The sequence below is a fragment of the Lissotriton helveticus genome, chromosome 2_1 (genome assembly GCF_964261635.1).
Source record: "Lissotriton helveticus chromosome 2_1, aLisHel1.1, whole genome shotgun sequence".
NCBI lineage: Eukaryota > Metazoa > Chordata > Amphibia > Caudata > Salamandridae > Lissotriton > Lissotriton helveticus.
This window is the reverse complement of record NC_136059.1, coordinates 478,700,983-478,718,732: the sequence shown is the minus strand read 5'-3', so window position 1 is coordinate 478,718,732 and position 17,750 is coordinate 478,700,983.

Here is a 17,750-nt window from a genome sequence, read left to right as displayed (position 1 = left end):
GCAAGAAAACCCCGGTGAGTGGGGTGGTGGGGCGCGTGTGTGGGTGTAACTGTGTGTGTGCGCGTGTGTAGCTGTGCGTGTGTATGTATATGTGTGGCTGTGTGTCTGTTAGCTGTGCGTGTGTATATGTGTGTCTGTGTGTGTGTGTCCCAATGCATTGTGCCTGCGTGGGTGTATGTGCGCATGCGTGAGTGTGGCTGTGTGTGATTGAGAGAGGCTGTGAATCTGAGGCAGGGGATGTGCACGGCACCGTGCGCGCCCACAAGGAGACATCGGCGCTCGTGCCCATCCCCTGTCTCAGATTCACAGGAGACGGATGACTATAGTTGTCGAGCTAGACGCATGCAAGCATGCGCACTCTAGCTCGACCTAAAAAGCATCATTCTGGTGACTTTTTAAAGGAATGAAAATCAAAATACTTTCACCTTCTTTAAGTGGCCAGTTTCAAATTCAACAGTTTGCACAGCCTATTTTCAGTTCATTCATAATAAAGTGCGTGAAAATCAGGAGATCATTTTAATTGCAACCATACATTTAATAGTTTATTGGGGATATTAATATTTCCAAGCACCAGTCAATTGATATTCTGCTGCTACTTTTGTCTCAAAATCCTGTATGTAGCTTCCCTGCCGCTCCAATCTAAATGCCCTAGAATAAACAAAACCCGCGTTGGTGCACTCAAGTGGTGTTTGTTCAAACGTGGTGGTGCACGCAGACAAAAAACCCTTTGTTTGCAGTGTTTGGTTTTTGCTTGATGAATTTGAATGCTCCTTCATTAGTCTTTCTAGTGAAAGGTACCAGCAATAATGTGTACAATCTACTCGGTCAGTCGGATCAGTGTACGGTGCACTTAATTGTGAGAAAAGTGCAGGATCCAGGTGAGAAACCCAGCCAGGCCAATACAGAATGTAATATCTTAAATGCCGATGACTAGTATCGTTGAGGCGGGAATTAATACGCTATTCGTGATATATATGTGAAATGCATATTCATTAACAACTTAAGAAAATCCGCATTATAATTACTCTACTTCCAACTCGGAACAAAAGAGTTCCTGCTATAATAATTGGATTCAAAACGGTCTGACCTTTCAGGACACTTCTGATGTGGTTTAGCATGAAGAATACAGCTCGATTTACCTAGCTGCTGCTTTAATTTGGTTCAGTCTACAGCTTTAGTGTTTGTTAGGATTTGGTGCCACCTTCTGGTTCTCGTCACACATGCAGCTATAGAATCGCAGTACACTAGTTTCTTTCTGCTCGTCTTGCCTGCCCAAAGTGTTTTAATGCAACATTGAAATGAAAAAGTTACTCGCCTTTGGTTCTCGCTGTCCGAGGACCCCACCACCTCAAAGCCCAACTTCCACATGCCGAACATCACGGATTGGATAAAAAGCAACTGCCTGAAACTCAACACTGAAAGCGGAGATGCTGATATTTGGGAACGCCACCTCACCTACCCATGGAACAACTCCTGGTGGCCCTCCCGATTGGGACCTTGCCGGCAACCTGGACATCATCCTGTACGGCAAACTCAGCATGAAATGTCAGATCGATGCAGTCTCATCCACCTCCTTCCTCCTTCTTTGCATGCTCCGGAAAATGTTCAAATGGCTCCCCGTCCACACCAGACGAACCCTAACTCAAGCCCTAGTCACTGGCCAGCTGGACTATGGCAACACACTATGTAGAAATCACCACTCAACTCCTGAAGAGACTACAGACCCCCGTGACCAGACTCATCCTTGGCCTTCCCAAACGGGCCCACATCACCCCCACCTCAAAAAGCTAAACTGGTTCCCAGTGATTAATTTGTAAAAAAATAAAGAAGTGCAGGTGCTGAGAAATTTGCCAAGGAGGCCACCGCTCACGTCTTTCTCCGGTGAGCCCCACTTTTAACAGTCTCACTGCCTCAGTCTCTTTCTTCTAACCTTGATCTGTTGTATGTCCCCTACATCTTTGCTCGAAGAGTCTATCCTCTCACCTCTCTAATTGTTTTCTGTCATCTTTGTCACACCCTGTATTTCTGGTTTGCCCTCTATTCATTTTAGCCCTGCCCTTTTTTCTTTTCACTTTTATCCATGCTCTGCTCTCTCTCCTCTTGATCTTGGCTCTTTACTATCACTCTCAAGCAGTGATTAGCTGTCTCCATTTTATCATTTGTCTGTTTTCTTCCTCTGTCCTGTCCTCCACATTCTTTCATTCTTTCTTCTCTCTTCTTAATGCTGTCTTCTTCACATCATGGCTGCTTTCTTTTTGCATCTGATTTGATCTCCTCCTTTTCTTCTACTTTGCTCCGTTATATCTCTCTCCTCTCTTGTTGTTTCTTCTCTTTACTCTTGCTGTCTCTCATCTCTAACACTGCTGCTGTCTGTGACCCCTGTCATCAGCCGTACATGTCCCTGCTATTTTGAACTCTGCGTTTTCCTGTTGTCATTCCTAAAGAAGCAGAAGATGACGTGTTTTACTTTCTTACCTACACCGAGAGAGAAAACAAAATGTACACCAAATGAAAATACTTTTTTGCATATATAAATCAGTGTAGTATGACTGGGTTTATTGCGGAACAAGCGGCTGCTTGAGCACAGCAGGTTATATCACTGCTGGTGCTACCTGTAATTAGTAGGTCCAGGGTTGGCATCGACATGCACTACTCAGCATGCTATGACACTGGCTGCTACAGCACAGGCATTGTCCCCAGCAGTAATGCTGCCAATGCCGGTAAGTATGGCTGTGGTGCCTCCTGGACTCACTCACACTCAGCAATTACCATGCTGGGGTGCAGGGCACAGATTCTACAGGTGACGCCATGGCGCACAAAAGTTGTGTTGGGCCACAGCCGCATCGAGCACATTGAGGATAGCAGCAATGCAGGGCTGCCGGATATGCTACTCAACAAGTGGCCGAAAGTCCACACTTACTTTCATTTATTCTTCCTCAAGGGCCCTTACTCCCAAGTTCCAAATACACTCTTGTAGCTTTCTTGCCTCAACTCAGTCATGAGCCAGCCCCCAGCTACAATTATCCAATGGGAGGTTTAGGCGGGTCAGGCAGTGGTAGGGTGCAGCAGACTATGGGAATAGAATGCAAGCCATTGTTTGTCGATGACTTCTTGGATATGTGATCAGCGAGATGAAATCATCACTAACGTGGTGATACACACTCATGCCTGCCTGGACAGGCATATGTCGGCCTGCCTATGAACATTTACCTCCAATCACCATGCAATGTATGTTATTGATTTTATTTTAAATTTGAACAATTAATATTGAGACCACCACCTGCAGGTTCAGAAATTGTAGCCCCGGCCCTGTGAAAGAAGTGCAGGTGCTGAGCACCTGAAAGCACCTGCTCAAATTAAGCACTGCTTAATTGTGAGTGCCAGCTAGCTCAGAGGTCACTAGAAACTTTCTTTAATTCACAAGAATCGATTAGTTTCTGACAACCGTATTAAACATGACAACTTTGTTTCCCCAAGATAAAACTGATCATCAGAGTCGTAGAAACAATAGATAGATATTTCACTCAGTCAATCGTGCATGCTTCGTTTCACCAGAGGTGCAGAGAAATAGATAGACGGGCGTTTTCAATAAAAGGGTTTTATTGAACAGTCTTCTTTCTCAAGCATAAGTAATGAACTGCTACAATCGTAAAACTGTTTGCAAAATATAATGCATATAGTATAAAGAGTAGAATAAAATAATACTTTAAGAGCATTGTATGGTGCCTAAACCATAGATAAATACATACATAAATAACAGAGGCTAAAAGTACTCAACTGGTGCTTCTAAAATACGCCTACCCCGATGTACCTAACCTAAGCTCGGTATGAGGGAAGAAGTAAGTGAGGTGTAGCATAAATGCAGTATTCTTTTTGCCAAGAATCTGTCCAAGATTTCTCTTAGGGTCTAATCAGCTCTGTACCTTAGTTTGGAACGAAGAAGGTCAGGCTCAGGACTCGACTTCCCAACAACCCGCAAGGGTAGCTTGGAAACACTGGAGCTGGATTTCTCGGCAGGAGAAAAGACAGCGACTGCTGGAGGGTCGGCTTCCTTCGGCACTTGCAGTAGCAGGGCACGTCGGGCAAGTAGATAGTCAAACTGCTCCAAACCACCGTGTGTATGCTTAGGCAAGTGTGGGCATATTTATACCTTGAAGTTGCCGAGTTTGACGTAAAGGTGGACATAATAACGTCATTAAAGACTCTCAGTTCTTTGAAAACTCCATGAGTTCTTGGACAAGTCAGTTCTCGAGCAAGGGAAAATCCCTAGCTGCTGAAGCCGAGTTTTCCAAGAAATCATTGTATATTTTCAGAACTAGTGGAAGTAGCCCTGCCGTATTTGGACTGCATGAGCTATGGCTAAATATGGTTATGATTCTTATGCCTATATAAGGATATAGTGATTTATACCTAAATAAGGGCATGAATCGGGAAATTTACAATAGTGTCCTAAAATGGTTCACAACAATACCTACCAAAATGTGTTGTGTCTCCATGTCTATCCACATGCCTCAGTCATGTAGCACAATTCTACAACCTCCACGCACAACACATCTGTAAGGTGCTGCAAACTCTCTATAACTAACATGGGTAGATTTTTTATTAAAATATATATAGACTCGTAATGACACTAAACAGAAGTTTTTTTAAATACAAAAAAAACAATATAAGGCTCCCCTTATGGACTTACCTCACACTACCCCATTATATGAAACAAAAATCGATCCAAATTGACATTACTTATTTAGTTCAATGTTACATGTTTAAATATTGCACCTGAAACAAGGGAAGGCTACACACCCACGTAACTACACTGCATCGATTTAGGGAACCTATATATAGGAGATGTACTCTATGTGAACCCCAACACCCGAAGGTATACTCACAATTCGTCACCTAAGTACAATAAAATAAAGGCAAATATACCCCCACTCTGGATGCCACACAAACTATCCTTTCACACCACCACTCCCAGTCTCATTAAAATACATGGGAAATGAAGTTAACTACATCTCTCACAATGAAACACCTAGGAAAATACAATATTTGGAAACTAAACAAAATGGGTGACCTAAGCAACATATTGAAATACACTAGGAAGAACTGAAACGAATTTTCCGGTTCCTCAGCAAATATGGCCAGTTACTTAGAAATATGGCCCACATTAGTCACTCATAAACCTCTGGCAAGCACAGCTTTAGGAGAAGGCCAACTTACTAACTGGAACCGAGAGAGTCAAGCAGATATTAAACCAAATACTTCCCACTACCTAATTGGGGACAATGCGTACTGGGTAGCGAGCACTCCTACGAGACTGTAGGATTATTCTCTTAGTGAGTTCCACAGCTCCTTTAACCCATGGATCAAAACGCACATAAAATCCCACTATATATTTAAGAAGGCTTTATTATTAAATAATTACTTCTTCTAGTGCAGGTTGTATGAATAAATTCACAATAAAAGTAAGAAGAATGGTTATAATTGAAAAGGGGATTAAACAATGTAATAAAAAGAATGGCAATGTATTGGATAATAATCACTGAGTTAAACATTGATGTACTCCGTCTATGTTGGAATCCTTCCCTTCATAGCTTTTAGCTAAACCTGTTTATCAGCAAAGAGCCTGTAATTTGTTTTCCAAATGAGACTAGACTTTGCGTCTGCACTGAATTCGAGGGTGTAGCTTGGCTCTGTTATGGCATCCTATGCTGTGAAAGCACCTATTAGACTGATGATGCCGGCCTGCGACCTTCAGCTGAAGTGTCTATGCGATCTAGTGAGACTTTCTTTCCCTGGAAATCCAAGGATCTTCTTTCATCTGATATTACCTTGTCAGACTTGTACGATGCTATCTAAACAGGCCTTTATAATGATACATAATTGAATGCCATGAGAGGGAAACAAGTAGGGAAAACAAATGTGAAGCACAACTGAATGCAAACAAAATGTATCACTCAACACATAAGATGTCAGGTGGGGTATTGTCTGCAGGATGCCCTTGGGAAGGTAGATGGGAGACGTCATTTATTTAAACATCACCAATAAGAAGGAATAGGATATCATAAACATCACAAATGTAGGACTGAAAGGATTTATTCTTTTTTTTTTTTAACTCTGGGGATATCTACAACAGCTTATTGCCACCAGAAAGTTACTTTTTGTTATGTTCTGGTGGCAATAAACCCTTCACCTTTTTACAAGGCAGCGTTAGGCCACTTAATGTGGCTTAATGCCTCCTTGTGAATAAGGCTAATTTTCACACAGCACGTAGCGTGAAAGGGGCGGGCATTGGGTGTTGGGTGGGCGTTCTGCTATAAAACCCATTGCTTTTTGACACTGCCCCCTATTTACAAGAGTGGCATTATTATGGGGCAGTACTAAATAAAAGACCAGGGAAAACCTGACTTTAACCTGGTGCACTGAAGAGAAATGATTAATATCTCCTCATTTTTTTATGTTTCTAAATCGCCAGTAATGGTTGTTCTTGTGCAGGAAGGTGTCCCTTCCTGCACATGAACAATCATTATAAAATGACGAGCTGTAACTTCTATGTGTGCTGCTTTATGCACTATGGTGCAAGGGTGCCTGAGCTGGCACTAAGCCTCTAAATTTAGTGTCAGTGCTAGGGGAAAAGCAGGGGTGTGCTGTATTTTTGTAAATATGGCTAATCCCGGCATTTTCAGAATGGGAGAGCACAGGATTAGCAATTTTGGCTTAACGCCATGCTTCACCATTCTCTTTAAATAAGCCCCTCTTTCTTTTGTGATTTTTTTTGTGTATACAATACATCATGTCACAATTCACAAACATCAGAACCTGGATAAACTGATGACACTGAACATGTCATAACTGTGATATATCCACGCCAGCATAATTCTCCGGAATTCCACAGGGGTCACAAGTTAATGTTTCAACATAATTAGGCTGAAAGGATTCATTCATATGTGACCTTCATTAAATGCCACTCACTCACAACTAAAAGCACAGAATGCCAAGCAATTCAGGCAATTGAAGTTATCTATATCAACTGCTTAATGTAAAATATTTCAGGCAATGATAATGGGGCTCATCATAAATGCTGTCTAAACTAATGTATTGCAATCAACAAACAACAACTTCGCATCTGGAAACACTGCTCACAGAACAATGTTATGTTCTGTATATGTGTAAAGTCACTGAGGCAAGTTTCCCACATTTGCAATTGAATTATTAGACATTGCATTCGCCTTCGTAGTTGCATGTTTGCAAGTTTGTGTCGTTCTAATTACCTTACACACTTCCTGTGAAGATACTTCACCATCCCGATGTTGTTTACACTAAAAGTCAAACACAGAAGCACAGGAAAATAAATGGTGCAGTTCAGCTAGAATGCAGTCTCTGTTGCAGCAATTAAATTGCTATCTACTATGAGGACACTTAACCTGCCTGGTGTTAATTACACTATCAAGAAACAAACACGGTAGAGCAAACGGTACACGATTCCAACTCATGTCCTGTGGCAGTGAAATATCAATGCCCAGTTTCTCGTACATGTCAGGCAACATAGCACAGCACCCAATAAGGCTGCGCTGTGTGACCTCTCCCTAGTGCCTGCTCTGATTTCAGCTGCTGTGCGCTAGGGGCACACCTTAGCGCCATAGCACTAGGGTGTGTGCCTGAGTCTACAAAGGTTTTGTACCGGAAGGCTACCCTCCCAGCACAAAATACTGTGCGTAGACACACTTTAAAGCTTTTCCTGCTTTGCATTTGCATGCATGCTGCACAGTGCAGCATGCATGCAAAGTTTGAAAAGCAAGGAGAAATGAAAACATTTCTCCTTTTAATGCCTGCTTTCCAGCGGCGCGTCAAAAAGCATGGTTAGTTGCATGGAAACGCCCATGTACCACCCATTTAATTCCCCCATGACATAATGTAACTGTTCCATACAAACCAATGCTAATACCAATTTGTTTTGGTTTATTAATCCCAAAACAGGTTTAGCATTGGGTGTTTGTTAAAAAAACTAAAATAACTTGCCACTAAACCTGGGGCCAAGTTTTGAAGGTTAGTGTTTCTGAAAATTGCAAATTCTATTGAGTGCGGCTCCCATATAGAGCCTGTACCTCTCAGAATATGGTAGGAAATGTTATTTTCGTGACGGGCCCTTTAAAAGCCATTTGCAACCATTCCTTATCTGTGTGACTTTTTGCCTTCAGATAGGAAAAAATACATGGTGGTTCCTTTATTAAAAGCACACATCTGCTGACCCATCAAAATGGAGCAATGTTCAGCCATTATTGTTACTGACATTTTCTGTTTGAATCACAGAAAAAATGAATTTCTGGAACATCACCATCTACTTGGCGCTGCCCACCCTGGGTTCCGTACTGCACCAAATCTGCCTTGGTTTCTGGATTGACGACTTTAGGATGTCTGAAGACAAGGGCCGCTTCACGGCACATGTGTCGCTTGCTTTGTCGGCAGCGTTCAATACGGTCACACTCCAGGCTGGCAGAGTTTGGTATCAGCGGCACAGCTTTGAGGTAGTGTAAATCTTACTTGGAAAACAGATATCAAGCTGTTTATCTCCCTCATTTCATTACAAGTTTAAAGCCATCGGCCAAGTGGTTCCCCAAAGTACCACAAGTTTGACCCTGTTTAATATCTATATAAGTCCTCTAGCTAGTGTTTAATTTGTAAAACATTAAGGGGCAGATTTATGAGGCACTTGCGCCACGTTTACGCCGCTGTTGCGTCACGCAAGGCGGCGTAAACGTGGCGCATCCCTACGAATGATTTACAACGTGACGCATCTAGGCAGATGCGTCACGTTGTAAAGCCCTGCGCCGCTTGTGGGCGTTCCGGCGCAGGGTGGGCGTTCCGGGGCAGGTGCGCCTCGCAAAAGTGGCTGAGTGAAATCTATAAGATTTCACTCAGTCACTTTCAGGCCAATGCTGCGTCAAAAGCCTGCGCCTGCTTGAAGCAGGCGTAGGTCTTGATGCAGCATTGGTCATATAGGGCACCCCCGAGCCTTGCTGGAGCTGTGTCGCGCTTGCGACGCAACTCCAGCAATGCGCCGCCTTTACGGCACAGATGCGTCACGCATCTGTGCCGTTTTTGCCCCATGGTGCGCCGCATTGTAAATGCGGCGCACCATGGGTGGCGGAGCAGCGGCGCAAGATAACTGGCGCATCCCTGGGGATGCGCCAGTCATCATAAATCTGCCCCTTAGTGCCAGGCCCCAAAGTATTTCTTGGGCATACACTGCAGCTGGCAACACTAACAGCTTCTTCACTGCTGCCAAATGCCAATCTGAGAGTTTTATCAGTTTATAAAAAGCGTACTAAATCATTTAATGCTCTATTGAGGTGTTCTGCTAAAATTAAATACATACACAGTGCGAATATGTGGTGGATAAATATGTGCCGGTAATTATAGAAATAATTACTTGTGACGAGGATCAGCAAACAGTGGTACAAATTAAGCACTGTCTCTAGTGAACTGATTTTACTCACGAAGTTAGTTACCTTCAGTAACGATCTTTGTGGTAATGACTGTATGTAGCCACAGATTGCTAACCTATGGAATACTCCACTGAAGTCAGACTTGATAGGGAATCTTTTCTGGCAGTACTTCTGCATGTGGGAAGATAATAATAATAATAATAATCCACATTTGTAAAGCGCACAATCACCCGTAAGGGTCTCTAGGCGCTGGGGGCCGTCGGGAAGATTAAGCGAGCTATTGCCCAGAGTCACATGGTGCTGGGCTAACCTGCCGCCGGAGCCGGGGATCGAACCCTGATCCCCAGATTCCAGCGTCAGTCGCCCTGGCCGCGGCGCCACACCTCTCCCTCCGATAGAGCCTTGCGGCTCAGCACTGACACTCTTCCAACCGGTGTCTTGTCTATAGAGGTGCCACTCCCACACGCTGACGTCAGTTGCTTTTGAGACTCCCCGTGCGTGACTTTTGGGCCAACAGATGCGTCAGAATTTCTGACGCATCTGTCAATCCTTTCGCCATGGTTCGCCATATTGTAAATACAACGCATCCATGGTGGCGCAAGGGTATTGCAGGCTGGCGCAGGGAAACCAACGCATCTCTACATTACCGTGTGGGGCAGTCCACAATTCTGAGCAGGCTTGATTTTTGCAGTTTGATATTTATTGGTTTCCTTTATCAAATTTCTTTATCAAATCCAAACCACCACTGCTGGACTAGCTCAGTCTCGATACCCTTGCCTGAAACGATTATGTTTAGATCCTTCTTCACAGTACACAAGGTGATTTATCAAGCTGGATCCCGATTTCTTAAACAGAAATTCGAACGGGACCACCCCAAGCAACTTTTCCATTCTTCTGATGCCAACCTACCTACCGCCCCAAGTTTAAACGGGTATGAGCAGGTGGTAAAGACTTCCCTGCTAGTGCCGCACACCTCTGAAACAATCTTCCTCTGTCTCTCCACTCCACTAGTGAGCTGCTGCCTTTCAGGAAAGCTTTTAAACCTGGCAGTATCCTATAATGTGCCTTTTTATTTGGCTATTATTAGTGCCAGGACACCTTCACAGGTATCAGTTGCACTTTGCACATTTTTCATATAATACTAATAATAAGCAGGCAACCTTATTTGCATGGCTCTCTTCCATTATTGCATTTTCAACCGAAACCAATGTCTTTGCCTGCCTTACAAAAGAACTAATACAATGCATGACAACATTATCCAGAGGAAGGATAAGGAGGGTCACTAACAACAAAAAATACCATAAACCATTTGGATAAGAACCCACAGCTCAAATTACAGAATTAACAACTCCTTTGGCTGTTCCCCCAACAACCAGCCATAGCCTCCCTAAAAACAATATGCAGAACGGTCTGCGTGCATGGACCAGCAGCTACTGAGAAAGGTGTCCTCTGCCTTCCAAGAAATGCAAACCAGCAATGAAGCTCTGTGTTTGTGTCTATCTTTCTGTTGCTCTCTGGTGCACTCAGTTCACAAACCTTGGTGAAGAGAACCCATCTTCTTTTTTATGTTTGTCCAGTGACTAATTTGTAAAAGAATAAGGGGCAGATTTATGTTGGACTTGCGCCACGTTTAGGCCGCCGTTGCGTCACGCAACAGCGCGGAAACGTCGCGCATCCCTGCGACCTATTTACAACGTGACGCATCTAGGCAGATGCGTCACGTTGTAAAGCCCTGCGCCACATGAAACCTGCGTCAGGTTTCATGTGGGCGTTCTGTCGCAGGGTGGGCGTTCCCTCGTAGGAAAGCCCCGTAAAACGGACGCAGTGAAATCTACAAGATTTTGCTGAGTCAGTTTTACGACGCTGTTGGGTCAAATACTTACGCCTGCTTGAAGCAGGCGTAAGGAGTGACACACCACGTTATGTATGGATGGCCTCTTTACATTGCAGGAGTTGCGTCGCACTTGCAACGCTACTCCAGCAATGCGCCGCCCGTACACCACAAGATGCGTCACGCATCTGCCCTTCCTTGCACCATGGTGTGCCGCATTGTAAATGCGGCGCATCTGTGGTGCCGCAATGAGGGAATTGCGTGACGCATCAGTTCTGGCGCATCCCTGCTGATTTGCAGAGATGCGCCAGAACTCATAAATCTGCCCTTAAGTACCAGGACGCAATGTTTTTCTCAGGAGCCTGCTGTCAGAGCTGCTCAATGGCAGGGTTTTGAATACCAAGACACTTTAGTCTTAATTCCACATTATTCCTCTTTTATTCACAATCTTACTCTCCCTGTCTATTAATTTCACTCGTGCAGGTTCATTTAATCATTTTTATACCTTTTTGGCTCTTTTTCCATCTTTCTCCTTTCCCATTTTTTCTTCCTTTTTTTTCTCTTGATCTGACTCAAAGTCTGATGATGGAAAAATAAGGCCCGGGCCCCAAAAATGAGTGCTGGTGGACTCCACCTGCAACTGCCAGCTCAAATTGAGCGCTGTCTTAAGTACAGAACTGTGTGTGACTCACTGCCCCTGATCTTGGCCTTGTATAATGTTCATGCTACATAACAGTCATTTATGGTTTGTTGTTGACATTGCAGGGTGCGAGCAGTGCCTAAAGAACAGGTCTCAGAAGCCCCCACCACAATAACAAGGGGCAAGAAGATCACTTGATGGGCCAGGGTGATGCACGTACCCGCACCAGAGCAAGACAAAAGTGTAATATGAACTGCAGGCAAATTGGTGCAAATTCATGAATACATGAATTTGATTTAAAAAATAGTACAAAAAAGCACAAATCAACAATCACAGTTATCTGGCTGCGTACAACCAGGTCAAGGTAAAAAGTTATGTCCAACCACAATGAAGCACTGATCGGATCAGGTTAATCCCAACGGAAATTGTACCTTCTAACCTAGCAACTTTTATGGAGGAAAAGTAGTACTTGATGATTGTTGGCAGTGAAAGCTACAAGTTGGATCTGAAATTGAGCTCGACGACATTGAATTGCTGGAGAGCGGAGTCTCAATTCGGAATCAACATAGGCGGGAAAGCTCCAAGTGGACTAAGTCCAAAGTCTGTGCCCAGGACGACCTCAACATTGACGTACTGCTGCTTGGCATCAGTTCCGATAAAGCCCTCTATGGTAAGTCAGATCTCCTTCAGTGGGTCATACAAGCAAGCTAAGGCAAACAGGCAGTTTGATTTCAACAGCTGCAACTTCAATGGCGATCCAGGTCTCTCTAGTTTCTCCAGGCAGAAAGGTGGTAAAAAGTATTTAAATCTCAGCTTTTGCAGAGTGAGTGCGAGGAGTACAACCTAACACCAGATAGGGACCCAGGGCCTGGGGAGTACCACTTTTGGGTTAGTAATCCCTCCAACAGAGGCCAGCAGCAGGATCCAGGGCAAGTTCAGTTGGTACTGGTCAACTGAGCAGTAGCAGGGAGAGAGGCCTCTGAAAGCTTGATTGTCTGAATAGCTCAAACAGGAGGGCAGCCAAATGACCCTTGGAGTCCTGGGTTCAAGGCAAGCAGGTCTGGTCTTCCTTTGGGTTCTTCAAACAGCAGGACAGCCCTTCTGATTCTCCACAGGTCCAGAGGTTTTCAATGGCGAGGTGTGTTGGGTCCACTATTATGCAGAGTACCAGTATTTTACCAGGGGACAAGCTGTTGGCCACCCCTAAAGCAGTTCTGGCCAGTTCCTCTACTACCCCCACTCTGTTTAGTGTCATCCTGACTAGAGAAACAAAGTTGAGGCAGGACTAGGTGTGAGCTTCATCTGCAAGGTACACATCCTTTTCAGCTCAGGATGGAGCTGTGCACAGCCCACAGGCTATCCTGTCAAGGAGGAGTCATCCCCATTCCCAGAGCCCTTTGCTCAATATCTTAGAGCAATAAAACATTTCACCACAGGGGAGTCATCTGGGGTTAGGTGATAGCTATACACTGGCAGAAAAGCCTTTTAATTTTAGGGAGGAAAATGACTTTTTAAAAGTGTAATTTCCAGAATAGTAATATAAAATCCGACTTGACCATCAAGTTTTAAATTATTATTAAAATTAGTTCTTGGAACATTTTATAGCTACTCCAAAAATGAATTTAGCACAGACGAAAGGTAATAGTGTAAACTAGTGATAATCTCCGGGAAAGCCAGCCTTGACACAATGATAAATTACTTTGTCGGCTTTTCACTGCCAGGACATGTAAAACTCAAATTATACATGTCCTACTTTTCAACCCCTTAGCTTGAGGATCTCTTTGTGTAGTGCAGTCGATGTGACAGTTCATCAAGCACCCTTAACATCTTTCTAATCCTTGCACCAGACAGATTTTTCTTTAAAAAAATAATATTGGGACATGTGGGAAAAGCTTTCACTGTGTCTCAACATGTTTTTTTCAAACTCTGATCAGTACTTGGGGGCATAACCTGGCCCAAGTATTTATCTAGCAGAAGATAAACCACTTTAAAGGGGTCATATGCCATGTACCCTGCCTTAAAGGCATTTAAGGCCTACCTTAGGGGTGACCTGTAAATGTTAAAGGGGAAGGTTTACTTTTCCTGGTCAAAACGGCAGTTTAAAACTGTGCACCCAGGCTGCATTGTCAGGCCTGGAAACATGTTTTACAGTGGTACTTAAGTGAGCGTCACAATGACTGTTGCACCCCACTAGTAGCATTTAATGTATAGGCCCAGGGTACAAGCAGTACCATATACTAGGGACTTATAGATAAATTAAATGTACCAATTAGGTATATGCCAATTTTTCCATGTTAAAAGGGAGAGTACAAGCACTTTACCACTAGTTAGCAGGAGTAAAGTAAGTAGAGTCCTATAGAATACAGCAATGGGTGGTGCAAGCTGAAGTGACCTCTTGATTGCGAATGAAGAGTTTAGGGTAGGTATGGGTTAAGGGGTTCTGGGTTAATAAAGTGAGATAAATATATATATATATATATATATATATATATATATATATATATATATATATATATATATATATATATATACACATATACATATACACACACATATACACACACACACACACACATACATGTAGCTATTTTCAAGATGGTCATCGCGCAATTACGTGGTGCCCCTCTATATAGTATATGGCTGCTTCAATGGCATCCCGGGAGAATGGACTCAGTAGGCTTGCAGGGTGTCCTGCTCATACACGGGCACCCTCTCACTTAGAACCAAGCACCCTGCCTTCAGGATTGCAAAGGCCTGCTATGGGGGTGACTTATAGGTTTTAAGTGCAGTGACCCTTAGATATAGTAAACCTATATCTTTAGTAAGTGGCGCAGCATCAACTTACACAGGCTGCAATAGCAGGCCTGTAGTTCCATTTTGAATGGTCTTTTATGGGTGGCATAATACATGCTTTAGCCCATGGGAGGCCTCTGGATTACCTATGCCCTGGGTACATGGGTACCATATACTAGGGACTTATAAGGGTATCCCAGTATCCAATCTGGGATGTACCTAAGTACTGATCACAAAAATTTAGGGAGAGAGCAGATAGACTGGGGTCCTGATTAGCAGGATCCCTGTCAGATTGGTTAAAAACAGCATCACATCATATGGGCGTGGCCAAGCTGCGGAGCGTGATGGCTGCTTAAGTTTGCAACTCTGCCGAATCCTTCCCCTAAAGTCGTCTATCCGGTACAACGATCCGGCCCCTAGGAAAGGGTTGTGCTCCAGAAAGTAAACAGCTCCAGCTCCAAATATCCCCAAAGCTCCGAACCGCGCGAAACAGGAGTTGGTAGCTCCGTTCGCTCGCGGCCTACTGAAGTGTTGCAGCCGGGGATTAGAGTGGCGGCCCAACCCGCTGAGGTGACTTGGAGGTACGGCCGTGATCAGCTCACATCATGGGTCTTGCCACTGTAGCGGTGCCGGGTGCGTAGCCGAGTGAGGCTGGGCGACGGCTGTGCACCGGTGGCGCTGAACGCGGCGTCGGAGTGAGGAAGAAGTTGGAGGCCGACGCTGCGCTTCTGCAGTCCAGGGGCGGTATACCTTGAGGAGCGGGGTGGCAGCGACTGTTGTCACCACTGAGCGTGCCTGCATTGAGGCCTCCACTACTGCTCTGGCCGCCGACCCCGCTGAGAGGCGATAGACTGGTGATATTGCACGGGGTTAGATACTCCGCTCCTGTGATAATAAGAGCGGAGACAGTGGCCTGGCCCTATACAGAGTGTTGGAATTTATCCTTGTGGTGTGACTGCATATGTGTCGGGGACTGGCGGCCCAGGCAGTTAAGAGACGCTGTGAGTACTACCCTACTGATCTTTTAAACATACTTGTCTCGCCTCTGCATATCGCTGAGCTGCCTATCTTTGGCCCCATACCGGTGCAACACAGCAGTCCCCTGAATATCTCAAAGACTACCAATCTGAACCGTTGCGGCAGCCTGTACTCTCCAAGACTCACTATGGATAAACCCAAGTCTGCAGGAACTAGGTGACCCAAGGCAATCCAATCGAACAGACTGGACCGCTATACCCTCTCAAAAGAAGCCATGCGGGACCTTCAATCTAAAACTAAGACCACGACTGATCCTGATGAGGAGAACTCAGAACTGACCTTAAAAGACGTCATGGACGCTATATTTGGTATCAAAACTACGATGGAACACAAAATGGACTCTCTCTCAATTGATATGAATCTAATCCATGCTGATCTTTCCAAGATCAATGAGAAGGTCAATCAAGTGGAAATCACTACCTCAAGCTTCCTGGGAGATGTCACTCAATTACAACGTGACGTGGGTGAACTACAATCCTCCCATAAATTTATGGAGCTAAAGCTGGATGATTATGAAGGGCGCCTTCGACGGAATAGCGTCCGCATCCTTGGAGTGCCGGAGAAAGCGGAAGAACTGACCCCTGACCTCTTTGTGGAAGACCTTATTTTGAAACACCTACAGCCTAAAGGACTTAGGAAATTCTTTGTCGTAGAGCGGGCCATCGGGTACCCGGTGGTCGCCCAAAGCCTGGGGCCCCCCGCAACCGATGTTGGCGAGAGTCCTCAACTTCCGAAATAGGGATGTGATCCTCCAGAATGCACGAAGAGGCCCTCCACTTCGGTTTGACAACGCTGAAATAACCTTTTTTGCGGATTTCACGCAAGGAGTGCAGAGGCCGAGACGGACATTCCTAGAGGTCAAGAGGAAACTGCGAGAAGGTGGCTACAAATACGCAATGCTGTTCCCGGCGAAACTTCGTGTGGAAGCTGATGGACAGGCCTGGTTTTTTGAACAACCTGAATTGGCGTTAGACTGGCTGGAGGGCCGGTTGGGTCAACATGTCAACGACGGGACAGTGGCAGAGAGTCCTCCCCACGGAACGGGAAGTAACTATTCTAGCTGCTTGAAAACACCCAGACGGCCTTGGATGGCCGTTTGCTAAAGTTGTGACTAAGGTATTGAACACTCCTACTGCAACTGTCAGGAGGGGGCATACTATCATCTCTGTCATATTCACAATGGGTCGGGGTGCGATCTGGGGAACCATATTGCTGCTACTGACAGGGGTTGGGGAGGTGGGGCATGCTACCCCCTAAGCTTCTTCTTTTAGTAACAGTTAGGGTGACAGGCACTCTGCTAGTTATTCATGGGCAGTTTAAAGCCCGGTGGGCAGGGAAGCAGGGAGGGGGTTCGTTGAATCAGGCAGTTGATTTTGTTGTTTTTGCAGTTTTTTCATCGAAAATCAATGAAGGTGGCGTGACTAGGACCATAGAGCGTTTACTTAGTTTTAATGCATACACAGTGGGATAAGAGTGCCAGAATTCTGAGTTGGAATGTCAACAGGCTTGGCGATAAAGTCAAACATAGTATAGTACTCCAATATATTATGAAACAGGCCCCTGACGTCGTCCTTCTCAAGGAGACACATCTGATAGGGCACTAATGCAAAGCTATGTGCAGGTGGGGATACAAATTAATAGCACATGCCGGGTTTACCATGGGCTCAAGAGGAGTAGATATTATGATAAAGAATACATTTCCCATTAGTGTGAGTTCCACCTGGGCCGAAGATAAGGGCCGCTATCTGGGTGTTATAGGGATGTGGGAGGGGCATATCTTAACCTTGTTTTCTATTTATGTACCCCATGGCCTCCAATCTACTACATTCCAAGACTTACGCACTGCTCTATTATCGGTACCAGATTATTGCTATTGGGTGGAGACTTCAATTCGGTGGTCTCGGGTATACTTGATCGCCATCCCCACAAGATATGGGGCCCTCCATGAGACAGCTGCCAAACTTCCTTGAGGCCCTGGGATTGGTCGATGCCTGGCGTACCTATA